This window comes from Giraffa tippelskirchi, chromosome 1 (assembly GCF_054371585.1).
Source record: "Giraffa tippelskirchi isolate mGirTip1 chromosome 1, T2T-mGirTip1v1.2.pri, whole genome shotgun sequence".
NCBI classification, from domain to species: Eukaryota; Metazoa; Chordata; class Mammalia; order Artiodactyla; family Giraffidae; genus Giraffa; species Giraffa tippelskirchi.
The window spans coordinates 134,585,947-134,603,204 of NC_137275.1; the positions used below are offsets into that span (position 1 = coordinate 134,585,947).

The 17,258-nt window shown below is 34.7% G+C and overlaps 1 pseudogene across 1 annotated transcript in view; it reads left to right on the forward strand.

Annotated features, from left to right (window-relative positions):
• The window catches only part of LOC145509217 (protein CFDP2 pseudogene), an 837,797-nt pseudogene that overhangs the window by 776,429 nt on the left and 44,110 nt on the right, over positions 1-17,258 (forward strand). Inside the window, exon 9 of the transcript XR_014055918.1 lies at positions 10,668-10,885. The product of XR_014055918.1 is annotated as a protein CFDP2 pseudogene, transcript variant X1 (transcript). The remainder of the gene's footprint in view (positions 1-10,667; positions 10,886-17,258) is intronic.

Consider the following 17,258-nt stretch of genomic DNA (forward strand, 5'->3'; position numbering starts at 1 on the left):
GCCATATTGAGTGCAGCACTTTAACAGCATCATCTTTTAGGATTTCAAATAGCTCAGCTGCAATCTACCACTTCCACTAGCTTTTCTCATAGTAATGCTTCCTAAGACCCACTTGACTTCATACTCCAGTATTTCTGGCTCTAGGTGAGTCATCACACCATCGTGGTTATCTTGGTCATTAAGATCTTTTTTGTACAGTTACTCTGTGTATTTTTACCAGTTCTTCTTACTCTTCTCTGCTTCTGCTAGCTCCATACCTTTTCAGTCCTTTATTGTGCCCCTTTTTGCATCAAATATTCCCTTAGTATCTCTAATTTATTACTTTAAACTATAAATATAATTATCAATGTTTGAAACCTCTGTGATATTTTGCTAAGTTTAATATCCTAAGTATCAGTTTCCTCATGGTTACCTCATAGTGATGATTAAACTGGAGTACTTTTGTAAAGTACTTGGCAGATAGCCTTTTTTGACAAACTAGTTGGGCTATTTTTTGTTGTTGTTTTTTAAAATCCATTGTATTTGTTTATTGTATAATTTTTAAAGGTTAAATTCCATGTACAGTTATTAGAAATTATTGACTATATTCCCCATGTTTTTACAATATATCCTTGTAGCTTATTTTATATGTAATGTCAATAGTTTGTGGGCTTCCCTCGTGGCTCAGATGGTAAAGAATTTGCTTGCATTGTGAGACCTGGCTTTGATCCCTGGATCGGGCAGACTCCCTGGAGAAGGGAATTGCAATCCACTCTAGTAAATCCCATGGACAGAGGAGACTGGCGTGCACAGTCCATGGGGTCGAAAAGAGTTGGACACAACTGATCAACAAACAGTTTCACAACACTTTCATCAATAGTTCGTACCTCTTAATCTCCTACCCCTAAATTGTCCCTCCCTCTTCCTCTCTCTTCACTGGTAACTGGTAACTGATAGTTTGTTCTCTGCATCTGTGAATTTGCTTCTTTTGTTATATTCCCTAGTTCATTGTGTTTTTTAGATTCCAAAATGCCCTCCAAGTCCCTCTATGATGCTGAAAATAGCAAAATTGCTTTCTTTTTATGGCTTAGTACTACTCCATAATATATATATATATACATATATATACACTATATATATATATATATATATATATATATATATATATATATATATATATATATAGTACTACTCTACTATATTCATCTTCTTTATCCATTCTCTGTTGTTGAGGGACACTTAGATTGCTTCCATATCTTGGCAATTGTAAATCATGTTTCAGTGAACACTGGGATGCATGTATCTTTTCAAATTAGCGGGGTTTTTGTCTTTTTTTTTTCCATATATATCCAGGAGTGGAACTGCTGGGTCATATGGCAGTCCTATTTTTAGTTCTTTGAGATACCTCCAAACTGTTCTCCATAGTGCTTCCACCAATTTACTTTCCCACCAACAGTGTACAGGGTTTTACTTTACTCCAAGTCTTGATTCTTCACCATATTTTTTTTGGACTGGAAGTCAGATAGCTTGATGTCATCATCTGTCTCCAGTTACTAGGTATACTAACTTAAAGCTTGGTATATATCATCACTAAGATTATATTTCTTTATCTGAAGCCGTAGTTAATAACAGTATCTATCTCAGAGAATTATTGTGAATATCTAATGATATGATACAAGACTGCACTTAGAAGTTTGCTAGCACAAAATGCACGTTCAATAAATGTTAGCTCTCCTTATTGTTTTCTGTCCCCTGACTCCTTGATCCTTCATTCATCCAAGAAAGTTCCAATTGTGAAATGTGTAACTACGTACCTTGGAGAATGACAGGAAAATAGCATTAAATCTTGCTCACTTTTTTTCACACTTCACATCCAATTCTGTTAGCTTTCCTTTCACAATATATCAAGAATCTGAGGGCCAGAGATCAAAGGGTTATTTCAGTGACTTTATGACTATTCTCCTTGCCTCCACCCTTGTCCTATCATAATAGATTCTCAAAGTCAGCAGATAGGAGGCCTTATACAACCGTTCTTTAGTGGCCTGTCTGATTTAGCTCTTACTTCACTCCCCACTACTACTTCAACTTAGCATTTGAACATGACAAGAACATGACTTTTGTCACAGGATTTACACTTTCTGTTACTTCTGCTCATGGTTCACAAGCTCTTTGTTCTGAAGTCAACACTAAATATGATTTCAGTCCAAAACTCTTCCTCAGGAACACAATCAAACTACACATCTTCTCTCTTTCTATTACCTCCCTTATTTTTCCTCTTTGAACCCATCACATCTAATAATTTCAGTTTTATCTCAGTAAAATGTAAGTTCCATGAGGAAAATAAGTAATCTTTTTTTTTTTCTCCCACTGATGCATTCTTAGAAACTGCAAAAGTGTTTGACACACATTCGTGCTTAATAAATATTTAATGAATGGATTCCTTTGTTGAATAATAAATGCTTAAATCTTACCACTTTTAATAGATTGAAGAAGTTAGCATGGTATTTCTTAATGCTTTAAGCTGCATTGCAATAAAAGAGCAGATGGGCAGAAAAAACTTAGTACATACATTGCCAGGCACTGTTATAAGCAGAGAAAAAGTTGCAAGATCTATCAAAGATAACACAGATGGAAAGGAACAACAAATGTTCTTTTATTCAGAGAAGCCTATTTTTGTTTTATGAATGTGAACTTTTCTTGAATTCTGATGATATAAACTAGACATTTTGTGTTTCTTTGTTTGTTTGACTTGTTTCCTGTTTACCCTCTCTTCACTGTCCTCACATATCTAGCGATAATTTTTTGTCCATTCATGTAAATAATAGTGATCAGTAATAATTAGTCATAATAAATTATCAGTATTGGAAACTAATGTATCATTCTTTGTCTAGCAGGAAATGTAGTTGCAAATGGAAAAACCTTGGCTGTGATAAGTGGCTGAGATGTTTTTCAGTCTGTGAGCTTTCTGTGAGCACTTGGAACAGACTCAAGTGACCCAAAATACTCTTATTTTTCTTTGTAACCCTATCCTACTTTCGAGGGGACTCCAGGCACAAATTCTTCATTTTGACTTGAGGGATGGTATTGCTAATGACCATCCATGGTCATTGCTAAATTGACCTTTGCCATGGTTGCTTTTGTCTAACTCTACAAGGATTAAATCATGTGCCACTGCAGCTGTGACCTCCAGTACACCCCTGAAATTCAGGATGGAGAGCAAAATGAGGCACTCTGTGCTCCAGGAAACTGGCAGGACAGGTCTTTAGATAATTAGATACTCTCAGGAGCTGATTTTATGAGCCCAGTTCTTTTATCTCTTCACATCTAGAAAAGCACTAAAATACTTCATGGTGATGACTGTTTCTCATGACTAGCAGAAGCTTCATGAGACCAACAGAAACTTTCTACAAAAAAATATGTGCTTGATTGCACGTACTCCACCTTCTCCAAAATTACATATATACTGTCTTTCCCCCCTACCTCTTCGGAACAGCTTTTCAGATCTATCTGGGGTGCTGTCTCCTGGGCTGCAATCCTCAGATTGCCCCAAATAAAACTTAACTGGCAACTCTCATATTGTGCATTTTTGTTTTAGCTGACACTAGGTATACTCACCCTGTAAGCAAACCACCGTAGAGGTGTTTTTGTATGGAAAGAAGAGGATCAGCCAGTGAGTTCCCATTTCAGACACTATACTGTAAACTCTAGCTAATGGCTTCCAGGCATGGTCCAGGGCTGTCTTGTTTTATCAATATGCATTATTTCATTAGCCCTTCTATTTCTGCTTGCTGATTCCTCTGGCTATATTAAATATGTTGTTGATTTGAACAAAAGAGCTCTTTAATTTCCATAATTCTTTGATGTAAATAACTGGTTGACTTCCCTGGTTATTTGGGTAGCTATACATTTCTTCAAATTTTAGGTTTTCAGCATACTTTTTTAATAAGAGTTTGAAACAAAAGCATTGCATCCTTTCCTTTGAATCAAATATTTGTTGGGTATTAAGTGCTGTGCTAAGTCACTTCAGCCATGTCTTACTCTTTGTAACTCTATGGACTGTAGACCACCAGGCTCCTCTGTCAATGGGATTCTCCAGGCAAGAATACTGCAGTGGGCTGCCATGCCCATCTCCAAAGGATCTTCCCAAACCAGGGATTGAACCTGTGTCTCTTATGTCACCTGCATTGGCAAGTGGGTTTTTTCACCACTAGCACCACCTGGGAAGCTCTGGTATTTAGTAGCTTCTATGCATGTACATGACTATAAGTGAAAGTTGCGTGGTTACTGGTGTAGGTTGTCCCAGTGGAGGAGACAGAAGAGATAACAGGTAATGTAGTGGACTAAATTCTATAGAAGTGATAAATGTGAGATAACATGTTTAACACAGAGAAGGAATACTAAAACCACCCTGGAGATTTGAGACTATTTTTAGAAGAGATCATGCTTATGCTGAGTCTGGAAGAAGAGGATTTAAATGGCCAAAGAAGGCTAAGGGATAAAAGCCCAGAAACAAAAGCTTTAAAAAGAATATTCTAGGTGAGAGAATTCTATTATATAACATAGCATAACACAATATAATAAAATAACCTGCAAAATATTTTCATGTTTACCACTTAGTTGCCACAATTAGAATAACATATTTCCTGGCAAAAGGAAATGCGGGTTGATAGACTGGCCCCTGGATATTCTTACTTTCTTCTCCAGTATTGTTTTTCATAGTATAATACATTTTTTCAATAAAGCAAATTGTTAGGTCAGAGTAATTCTGTAATATATATAAACCATTTTACTGTTAATGTCCAAATAAACACAGATCCCTTGCTCTTTTGAAAGTCGTTCAGTCTTACAATAATGAAAAACAGCAGCTGATTAATTTTTTGTAGTTATGTCTCTCATTTTATGACACCCCAGATGTTTTCTTTCCCTTAAACACTACACACACTGCAAAGCTTTAACATATTGGTTTTCCAATGTGCAGTGAAAACTGCCGGAACTCTAGAGACCATAAGCAATATTACTTGACCTTGTGTGGTCTGTAGTTAAAATATTCACCAACCAAATTACAATAAAACAAATAAGAGGTTAATGAAACTGCTTCTTTTAAATTTATAGTAAAGTATAGTGCTAATTAAAAATATGTTTATTTCTGGTTCTGTCTTGGCCATTTGGTCTCCATTTTGCCCTACATTTACATTGTCCTTTAAAGCTTGATTTAAATTTTTTTCAATTATTTTGCATTACTAACTTCCTTATATGTATATGTATGAAACAAAGGAAAAAAAAAGAAAAATAGCACTAAGTCATGTCTGACTCTTGAGACCTCAGGGACAGTAGTAGCTTGCCAGGCTCCTCTGTCCATGGGATTCTCCAGGCAAGAATACTGGAGTGATTTGCCAGTTCCTTCTCCAGGATATCTTCCCGATCCAGGAATCGAACCCAGGTCTCCCACATTGCAGGCAGATGCTTTAGTGACTAAGCTATGCAAGAAGCCCACATGTATATGTATGTGTTAGTTTTTATACAAAACTGTTTTTTTTTCCTCTAGTTTTTCACCAGTGTATATTTCTTACTAATAATATTGCCAGGAATGTACATTCAGTGATTAGGTCTGAATAATCTTTCTCATATATCATTTTTAAACAATAGTTTTGAGATATAGTTACACATTTAAAGTATATTTTATAGATTTTGACATGTGTATATGCTCAAGAAACCATTATCAAAAATTCTATAGTCATATTTATAATTCTTAAAAATGTCCACATGTTCTCTTTCTCCTTCCCCTTTCTGAACAATTCCTTTCCCCCATCCCCAGAGAAATCACGGATGAGCTTTCTACAAACTTTCTATAGATTCATTCACATTTTCTAATTCTAGTATCTTATATAAATAGAATCATAAATTGTACTCTTAATCTACTCTACAATATTTAGTTTTAAATTTATCCATGTTGCTATAGATATGTTCTAATAGTTTCTTCATTGTTATTATTCAATCATATTAAATTTTGTAGATGTACCAGTTTGTTTACCAGTTCACTCATTGGTTTACTTGAATTGCACCTAATATCCAGCTATTATAATGAAAGCTATTATGATTATTTACGTGCAAGTATTAATATATACATATATTTCTATTTATCTTGAGTAAATCCTAGGCATAGAATGTCTCAATCATGCAGAAAGTATATGTTGACTTTCAAAGAAATGGCCAAATCCTTCCCTAAGTGACTATATATTTTACATCCCTGCCATCAGTGTATGAGAATTTTAGTTCTACCTTATCCTTGCCAACATTTAGAATAATCAGTCTCTTTGATTTTTGCCATCCTAATATATATGAGATGGAATATCATTGTGATTGCAACTTTCATCTTCTAATGATTATTGATATTGAGTATCTTTTCAAATGCTTACTGACTCGATGTCTTCTTTGGTAAAGGACTTGTTGAAATGTTTTGCTATTTATTTTAAATTGAGTTATTTTGAGAGTTCTGGGTATAAGTCCTTTATCAGAAATATGATTTGTGAGTTTTCTACCAGTCTATAGCTTGTTTTCTTTTTTTAAAATTTTTTTGTAGTTCCTTTCAAAGAACAGATGCTTTTAATTTTAATGAAGTTCAATTTGTCAATTTGTTCTTTTGTGGGCTTCCCTCTGTGCATTTTAATGGAAGTTTTCTAGTTAAAGGTTTTAAAAGTGATCCATGATTCACTTTGAGTAAATTTTTGTGCATGGTGAGAAATCTGAATCAAAAGGGTTTGTTTAATTTGTTTTCCATATGGTTGTCAAGTGTTAGAGCTACTGAAGTACTTTTCAACCTTTTTTTTTTTTTTTTTTGTAAAATATCAGCATGTTCGATGCATGAGACAAATGCTCAGGGCTGGGGCAATGGGATGACCCAGGGGAATGGGATGGGGAGGGAGGTGGGAGGTGGGTTGAGGATGGGGAACACATGTAAACCCATGGCTGATTCATGTCAATGTATGGCAAAAACTACTACAATATTGTAAAGTAATTAGCCCCCAACTAAAATTAAAAAAAAAAAAAAAAATAATCACATACACTAAAAAATAAAAAAATATCAGCTGCCATATAGATGCAAGAATACTTCTGGAATCTTTATTCTTTATTCAGTTTTGTTCAACTGATTCTGTTTATTGGTCTGTATGCCAGTTCTGCACTGCATTCATTATTGCACCATTATAGTAAGTATTGATATCAGCTAGCTTTAGTCCTCCAACTTTATCTTTTTGAAAACATTTTGGCTATTCTAGGCTCTTTTCATTTCCTTGAAAATTTAAGTGTAAGTGTGTGATTAATTTTTTAGATTAATTACTTAGTAAAGATTAACTATGCATAATGTTCATCTAGTACCCCAGGTACATGTTAAGTAAAAAATAAAATGTAAACTTAGGGAACATATTTCAAATCAGTTATAGCTGTTAAGCTGACACAATAAATACACTGATTTGGCTCCTGGTGTCTAAAATGTGTGTGCATTTTTTTATTAATTAATATATTTATTTTATTTTTGGTTGCACCAGGTCTTCATTGCTGCATGTGGGTTCCTAGCTATTGTACCACCGAGAAGTCCTAAAATGTGTACGCATTTTAAATAAATAAAGCTTTTCCCTTATAGAGTGTTAGAATATATCAGAACTAGGAAAAATGATATAGTTCAAATGTGTCTTGAGCCTTGGGGAAGTCAAGAGGTTTGCAGAATATTAAAACATATAGATGCCTATTATATGCAATAGGCATCCTCCCTGGCGGCTCAGTGGTAAAGAATCAGCTTGCAATGCAGAAGACGTGGTTTCAATTCCTGATTTGGGAAGATTCCCTGGAAGAGGAAATGGCAACCCACTCTGGTATCCTTGCCTTGGAAATTGGATGGACAGAGGAGCCTGGTGGGCTACAGTCCATGGGTTCCCAAAAGTTGGATGTGAATTAGTGACTAAAACAACACCACCATTTATAGTAAGCAAAGTTAATATTCAGAGCAGGTGGGCCCTGATCTGTCTGTTTTCTATTATATTCATCTGTGTCTCCAAACTTCACTTAGTAAAATCAGTTAGATTCCTGGGAGCAATTCCCTCAGATCTACTGAGAGGCTGTTTCCTGGGGAATCCTTTTAGTAGACTGAAACTCACTCTACTAGCCTGCTAACTGTAAACAAATTAATAGATAAATTAATCTATATTTCTGAAGAAATAAATGAGCAAGCCATTAGTACTGGTGTATTTTACTTTATACCAGTAAATATTGTTGTTCAAAGCTTGATCATATCTGACTCTTTGCAGCCCTATGAATTATAGCATACCAGGCTTCCTTGTCCTTCACTATCCCCCAGAGCTTGTTCAAACTCATGTCCATTGAGTCGGTGATACCATCCAAACATCTCATCCTCTGTCATTCCCTTCTTCTCCTGTCTTTTATCTTTCCCAGCATCAGGGTCTTTTCCAATGAGTCCACCCACCCTTCCTGTCAGGTGGCCAAAGTATCGGAGCTTCAGCTTCAGCATCAGTCCTTCCAATGAATATTCAGGAATGATTTCCTTTAGGATGGACTGGTTGGATCTTTTTGCAGTCCAAGGGACCCTCAAGAGTCTTCTCCAACACCACAGTTCAAAAGCATCAATTCTTCAGCACTCAGCATTCTTTATGGTCCAACTCTCACATCCATACATGACCACTGGAAAAACCATAGCTTTGACTAGATGGACCTTTGTTGGAAAAGTAATGTCTCTGCTTTTTAGTATGCTGTCTAGGTTTGTCATAGCTTTTCTTCCAAGGAGCAAGCTAAATATATTTATATCTCTACTGTTAATATATAATAAAAATCTAATGTGCTTTGATCTTCTGCCATAAGCTGCATATTTCTTCATCTTCCACATCATCTTAATGAAGCTCATTTTACCTTAAAATTCTGACACATTTGCTCAGTGTTCTTTGATAGAGTCTCTCCAGCTTTGTGAATCAGGCCAAATCATTTTAGTAAGGCTCCTAATTCCTATAACTAAAAAAAAAAAAAAAGACAGCTTTATACATAAAGTTACATATTAGGGCCCCCATATTAAATTCTGTATTATTTGTTAGATATTTGAAAGCAATGGATGTGTAGAATCAGTCAGCATATTAACAAACAGACATATTAAAGACACAGAAATTTGAGCTCAGAAATAATTCAGGAATGCCTGAGCAAGTGGAAGAATGGATGTTATCAAGGTGAATGAGGATAGCAGTTATCCCTGAAATACCTGCAATTCCTGTTTCAAGATCAAGATAATGCCATTGAGTGTTCAGCTTTAGGAGCAAAATTTCCAACCTAGGATGCAACCAAAAAATTAACCAGAGAAAGCACTGATAGTTGTGCTGGAGATGAATACCTCATTCTCATTGGCCAGTGTCTTAACTCTAGAATTCATTTTGTGTTTATTAATCTTCATAGAAGATCATTTATATTTTTAGAGAATATTTCAAGCATCCTATGAAAAAATACATTGTAAAAAGAATGCTTCCACTCTATACTATATACTGTACTATACTACTAACATTGGCAGAAGAAGGTTAATGACATTCACCTCAACCTCAACCTCCAAGCAAGCATCTTTAATCATTAACCCAATCATTGACAAGCGTTGTCTCTCCTATAGCTATGGCCTTTCCTCCTCAACCCCTTCAAATGATCTTCAGACAGTCCTTTGACAATGCTTCCCAAATTATTCTACAAGTTATGGTTTCTAGAATGCACTTGTCACATGGTTGAGACATTGAGAAATGTGGTATCAAGAAATAACTTGTCTGAGTAGAAATCTCAGTAAGAATAAGATAGTGGCAGAACAATGACACTTTCATCTCTAGAAGATTATGTTTCATCTCTAGAAGATTTGTAATGTGGTGAAAAGCTTTGTTTTTACAAAATATTGTGATTTGTGATATAATTCTTGTTATGTTTTCATTGATGTCACATAAGGCATTAATAAAAATATTTAGTATATAATATATATGATGATAAATTTAATTGGTAAACAACAATGAGTTTACACCTTGTAAATTGATGATAACTCAAAATGTAAAAAAAAAAAAGATTCTGAGCAATTTTTCTTTTCTTTTTTGTTCTGCTGACCTTTAGTAAATGCAAGTATTTTAAAAACTTTTTAGTTCCTCAGAATAGGCCAGAGCAATATCAAAGCAGTCTTTGAAACTTTGCAGTTCTTTACATATTGAAGCACAAAATGAATTGACGATGTTACATTTCTTAAAATGTGTTAATTCACCTATAGACTATTGTAACTTTGTCACTAGCATCAAGGAGATTATTAAAGACATGGGTAAATCTAAATAACCCAGAGAACTCAGAGTCATGACTTGCTAGTTAAACATACTAATACTATTCAGAATAAAGCATTGTTATCTGAAGAAAATGAAGTTAAAATTGCGTTTGCTTATTTTTTTCTCAAAATGACACTGTAAATAGAAAATTTCAAATTTCCACGTGTATCTCATATTTATTGGACTATGTCTGTTTGTAATTACCGTTACATGAGTAAATATCTTATTTGAAGCACATAATTAAATCTTTTATAAAGAATTTAACCTTATTCTTAAAAGTTCAGTGAATGCTATTAAATTGTAGTAGTGTTGCTTTAATTAGACATGGGCTTATTAGTTTTTTCATTTTCTTTCCAGAAACAACAAAGAAAAATAATTCCATTGAAATTTCAGAGAGGAAAGGAAGTAGGCAGAAATAATTACAGAACTGGATTGTCTCCAGGACACTAGAGCTAACATCCTGATTATTAGAGGAGCATCTTTTACAGCCAAAGTGATTTCAGATGAATCTAATTCATCGGTTCCTGCTTCTGCAAAAGACCTCTTCTAATTCCTTCTGGAGCAATGGCCACCTGGTAAGATACACTTCAACTTTCAAAATTCACATGAAGCTATCCCTCTGAATGCTTAGGCATTCTGAAATTGTCAATGTGAAATGTCTATCTTGTTTTCTGAAGACTACTGAAGGCAGTTACCCACAGACAGAAGGGATCAGGAAGCCTTAGGGGATTTAGACTGTTCTAAGATCACAGATAACCCTTCTAGTGTTTAAAATGTGTGCTCAGTCACTCAGTTGTGTCCGAATCTTTGTGGCCCCATGGATGGTAACCCACCAGGCTCCTCTGCCCATGGAATTTTCCAGGCAAGAATACTAGAGTGGGGTGCCATTTCCTACTCTAGGGGATCTTCCCAACCAAGAGATCGAATCCACATTGCTTACATCTCCCGGCATTGACAGGCGGATTCTTTATCATTAATGCCCCCTGGGAAGACTTCTAGTGTTTAAGGAGAACCATTAAAAAGGCATTGCCCTGAATTCCATGATTCACTCAGGTTTTAACTCTTTCTCAGGAAGAAATGTACATTCATCTAGATTTCATTTATTAAATTGTACCTTTATCATGTCAAAGGTGCTATAGTGTAGGCATTAAACTGTGTAAAGCAGGAAGACTGAACTAATGAAGTATTGAAACAAGAGGCATAAATGCCTCTTCAGACCCTTCCCCAGCACATTATATATAAAGTGATCAATAAGCATTTGTTAAGTGAATGACTCTTATGAACTGTGACATGGTATCTAAATTTTCAGGATGATATGCTAGGACTTTTATCTGACAGAGACAAAACAAAGATGTTACAGAGCTCTGAAGTTGTTGGAATATAATTGTTTCATAAAGAAAGTTAGGTAGAAATTTTAGACTATGTCATCAGGCTATTTTCCTGATTTGTAGACATTCAGGTCTGAGTGATCTGAAGATGTAACAATTAAGTATGTTAACATTTAACTGTGTTAAAATCAGTTTTTCACACTAAAAAAAAAAATGAATTAGTAAATTATATCTGTATATACCTGATCTAATTGCAAAGGATCAATGACCTCCAAAATGTATACTGCTCTCAAACCCTGCCTTGGAAGATGGCAAGATTAATAGAATTTCCAAAAATCACTTCATCTTCAAAAACAAAAAAGAAAAAATATTCCTCCCATATTACACTTTTCTTACTAAATTATTTTGTATGTGTTAGATCAGATTCAAATGGATTCTGTCCTTGGACAAGTCACTCTGCCCCACAGGGCGCTCTTTTGCTTAACTTGTATTAAGGAAGAACATAAAGAAATAATACAAAATTACAGCAAGCATTTGGATCCAAGCAAACACAGGGTTCCAAATGATTATAGGACTTCACCAGAAAAGACTGATTAGCTATATTTTATTTATTTATTTATTTTTTATTTTTTTTATAAATTTATTTATTTTAGTTGGAGGCTAATTACTTTACAATATTGTAATAGTTTTTGCCATACATTGACATGAATCAGCCATGTGTTTACATGTGTTCCCCTTACTGGACCCCCCACCCACCTCCCTCCCCATCCCATCCCTCCGGGTCATCCAATTGCCCCGGCCCTGAGCCCTTGTCTCATGCATCGAACATGGAATGGTGTTCCATTTCACATATGATAATATACATGTTTCAATGCTATTCTCCCAGAACGTCCCACCCTCACCTTCTCCCTCAGAGTCCATAAAATTGTTCTATGCATCTGTGTCTCTTATTCTGTCTCGCATATAGGGTTATCGTTACCATCTTTCAAATTCCATATATATGCATTAGTATACTGTATTGGTGTTTTTCTTTCTGGCTTACTTTGCTCTGTATAATGGGCTCCAGTTTCATCCATCTCAGTAGAACCGATTCAAATGTATTTTTTTTAATGGCTGAGTAATATTCCATTGTGTATATGTACCACAGCTTCCTTATCCATTCGTCTGCTGATGGACATCTAGGTTGCTTCCATGTCCTGGCTATTGTAAACAGTGCTGCAATGAACATTGGGGTACACGCGTCTCTTTCAATTCTGGTTTCCTCGGTGTATATGCCCAGCAGATGGTACTGGCACAAAGATAGAAATATAGATCAATGGAACAAAATAGAAAGCCCAGAGATAAACCCACGCACATATGGACACCTTATCTTCGACAAAGGAGGCAAGAATATACAATGGAGAAAAGACAATCTCTTTAACAAGTGGTGCTGGGAAAACTGGTCAACCACTTGTAAAAGAATGAAACTAGAACACTTCCTAACACCGTACACAAAAATAAACTCAAAATGGATTAAAGATCTAAACATAAGACCAGAAACTATAAAACTCTTAGAGGAAAACATAGGCAAAACACTCTCCGACATAAATCACAGCAGGATCCTCCATGACCCACCTCCCAGAATATTGGAAATAAAAGCAAAAATAAACAAATGGGACCTAATTAAAATTAAAAGCTTTTGCACAACAAATGATTAGCTATATTTTAGAACCTTTAGATTTCAAAGCATACATCTTTATTTCAGGTGACCAGAGAGCTGCCAATGCATTTAGTATACCAGGAAGATTTCAACATCAAACAGAACTTTGTTTTTAATCCCAGGCCTGTCATTTGTTTAAAAAAAAAAAAAAGTGACTTCTTATGCTAGAAAATTTTTCTTATTAACTTACTCTAATATTTTATTTCATATTATTATTTTATAGATTATATTTTAACTTAAGTAATATAGCTTTAGTTTTATCATGAGAAACATACAGAATATCAAAACTTGGGGTTGTTATGAAGATTAGACAATATAGCTAATAAATACAATAGGATTAAATAATATATAAATATAAGCAAATTCCTACCTCATTATGACCTTTGTATCACCAGTACTTGCCTTACTAATACCAAGAATAAAAAATATATATATTCTTAGAAATTAACATATGAATATGCAATAAAAAATGGAGCCTGGAGTTCCTCCCACCAAACATCTAGGAAGTCATTCTAAAGAATACAATGAAGAAAAAGAGTATAAGTTCTTCTTTTATTGAAGATTGAAAGAGAGATGATTAACCTTTTAGAAGAAATTGACTCTCTCTCTCTATGTGGCCTTGAATTCCATTTTCAGCAAAAATGAGAAAAAGAAGTATCAAAAAAGAGATATATTATTAAGGTAAAATTTTAAGGGTTATCATGGTTTTTCTTTTTTCTATGTTTTTTTTTTTCAAGCAGAATTTCACAAGATATCATGTAAATTCTTACAGGGTTGTCTTCAATTTATCTACCATACTGATTCAATATATTTAGTATTATGTACAAGCTATTAATTTAGGATCCAGGATTGTCATAAGACTGAAGGGTAATCAACATATAAGAAAGAGGTTTCTTTCTCTTATAACGTTTACCATACTTCATTTTAAATACTTGTGCAATATGTTTTTTTCCTGGGTAGTTTCTAAATATTTTAGAAATTAGGAAGCAGATTTTTCTATTTGTTTCTGTGTCTAGTATAGTGCCTGACTGGGCTTTCCTGGTGGCTCAGATGGTAAAGAATCTGACTGCAATGTGGGAGACCCAGGTTCCATCCCTGAGCCAGGAAGGTCCACTGGAGAAGGGAATGACAACCCACTCCAGTATTCTCACTTGGAGAATTCCATGGACAGAGGAGCCTGGCAGGCTACAGTCAGTGGGATCACAAAGAGTCAGACACAACTGAGTGACTAACACTTTCACTTTTTACTAGTGCCTGACATGTAGAAAACACAAGAAATATATATTGATTTGAAATTAAATTGATGGATTGAAAATAATTAGAAGAGGACATAGATGAGATTGAGCTTCTCTTTCACACAAAGTAGTTGAATTCAGATCTCTTTTAATTATGGTTGTAGGATTTAGAGTGCTTATCAACTAAACAAACTAATAAGTTACCCTAAAAGAAGCTATACTGACTATCATAAGCTACACAATGAAGTATAGCCTCATACCTTGTCTACTAAAGAAACTTCCGGAGTTCTTACTGCCTGAAGTGGGTGGACAAGAGAAAACTATTTCTCAATTTTACATGCTTTGGAATAAAAATTAGCATGATGAAGTATTGTAATAATAACTATACTTCAGAGTTTCTAACTTGAGTAGAAAGTAGAAACACAGAGCAAAGAAATTTTGCAGTCATGGCCTTAGACGTATTCAAGATAAAACAGACATTTGGTTAGACAACCAAGTTTTTATGATTACCAACGTGACACACCATAATATGATATTTTGCATTCATCAGTATAAAAAGGAAAGAAGATGAGTGAACAATATGGGCACCTAATGATGGGTAAGTACCTCATACTCTGAATAGTTTGTTTTTTTTTTTCAGTTGTATTGAAATATAATTGACATCCAACACTGTTATAAGTTTAAGGTATAGAGCATAATGGCCTGACTTACATATACTATAAAATGATTACTACAAGTTTAGGGAACATCCATCACCTCATATAGTTAGAAAAAAAATTTTTTTTCTGTGATGAGAGCTTTTAGGACTTATTTTCTTACCAACTTTCAAACATATCATATAGCAGTGTTAACCACAGTCATCATGTTGTATATTACATCCCCAGTACTTATAGTTATTCTATAATTTGTACTTTTTGACCAACTTCACCCAATTCCCCCCTCCCTACCCCTTATCTCTGGAAACCACAGGTCTGTTCTCTTTTTCTATGAGTTATATTTCTTTAGATTCCATATATAAAATTAAGATTATGCGCTATTTGTTTTTGTCTATCTGACTTATCTCATTTATATAATGATCTCAAGATCAATCTATGTTGTCACAAAAGACAGGCTGTCCTTCTTTTCAATAGCTGAAGAGTATTCCAATGTATATATAACTGACAAACATCTCAGAGGTTAGAGACATCGACGCTTCACAGAGTTGAAAACGCACAGTTGAAAATTGATGTATAACATATAGTCAGCCCTTCCTGTGTTTGGTTTCTCATATCTGTACTCTGCATTTGTGGATTCAGTCAAACTTGGATCATATACTACTCTAGTAGTCCTACTGAATACTATTGAAAAAAATCTTAGTATAGGTGGACCAAACATTTTTAGACATTTGTTGTTACATGGTCAACTGAATATTACTACAATTTCTTTATCTGTCCATCTCATGATGGAAACTTATGTAGTTTCCCTGTCTTGAATATTGTAAATAATGCTATAAGAAAATAAGGTACATATATCTTCTCAATTTTTTTAAAATTTTCTTTGGCAAAATACTCAGAAATAGAATTACTATATCATATGATAATTGTGTTTTTAATTTTTTGAAGAACTTCTCTACTGTTTTCTATGTGGCTATAAGAGTTAACATTCACACCAACAGTAAATAAAGATTCCTTTTTCTCCGTATCCTTACCAGCATTTGTTATTTTTGACTTCTTGACAATAGCCATTCTAATAGGCATGAGGTGATATCTCGCTGTGGTTTCTATTTTAATAGTTTTATTTATTTTTGGCTGTGTTGGGTCTTCATGCTGAGTGGGCTTTTCTCTAGTTGTGGTGACCAGGGGCTATTCTCCAGTTGCAGTGCGCAGGCTTGTCATTATGGTGGCTTCTTTTGTTGCAGAGTACAGGCTCTAGGGTGAGCTGGCTTAGGTAGTTGTGGCATTTGGCTTCAGTATTTATGACTCCCAGGCTCTAGAGCACAGGCTCAATAGTTGTGGCACATGGGCTTAGTTCCCTGCAGCATGTGGGGCTCTTCCCAGATCAGAGATAGAATCTGTATTTCTCTACATTGGCAGGCAGATTCTTTACCACTGAGCCACCAGGGAAGCTCCCTCATTGTAGTTTTCACTTGCATTCCTATGATGATTGGTGATGTTAGGCATCTTTTCATCTACTATTGGCCATTTGAATGTGTTTTTGGAAAAATGTATATTGAGGTTCTTTGCTTATTTTTAAACTTGATAATTTGTTTAATTGCTCTTCAGGTGTATGAGTTCTTTATGTATTTGGATATTAACTCCTTATCAGATACGTGGTTTGCAAATATTTTTGCCTACTCAGTAGGCTACCTTTCATTTTGTTGATTGTTTCATTTCCCAGACACTTTTTAGTTTGATGTAGTCTCATTTGTTTATTTTAATTTTGTTGCTTTTTCTATGGGTGTCACATATAAAAAATTACTACCAAGACCCATGTCAAGAAATGTTTTCTCTATATTTCCTTCTAGAAGTTGTATAGTTTCAGGTCTAATATTTCAGTCTTTAATTCATTTCAAGGTAACTTTTGTAAGTGGTGAAAGATAGGGTCTAGAGTCATTCTTTCACATGTGGATATTTTATCTTTCCAGCGTCAATTATTAAAGAGACTGTCTTTTCTCCAATAAGTATTCCTTGGCTCAGCTGTCAAATTT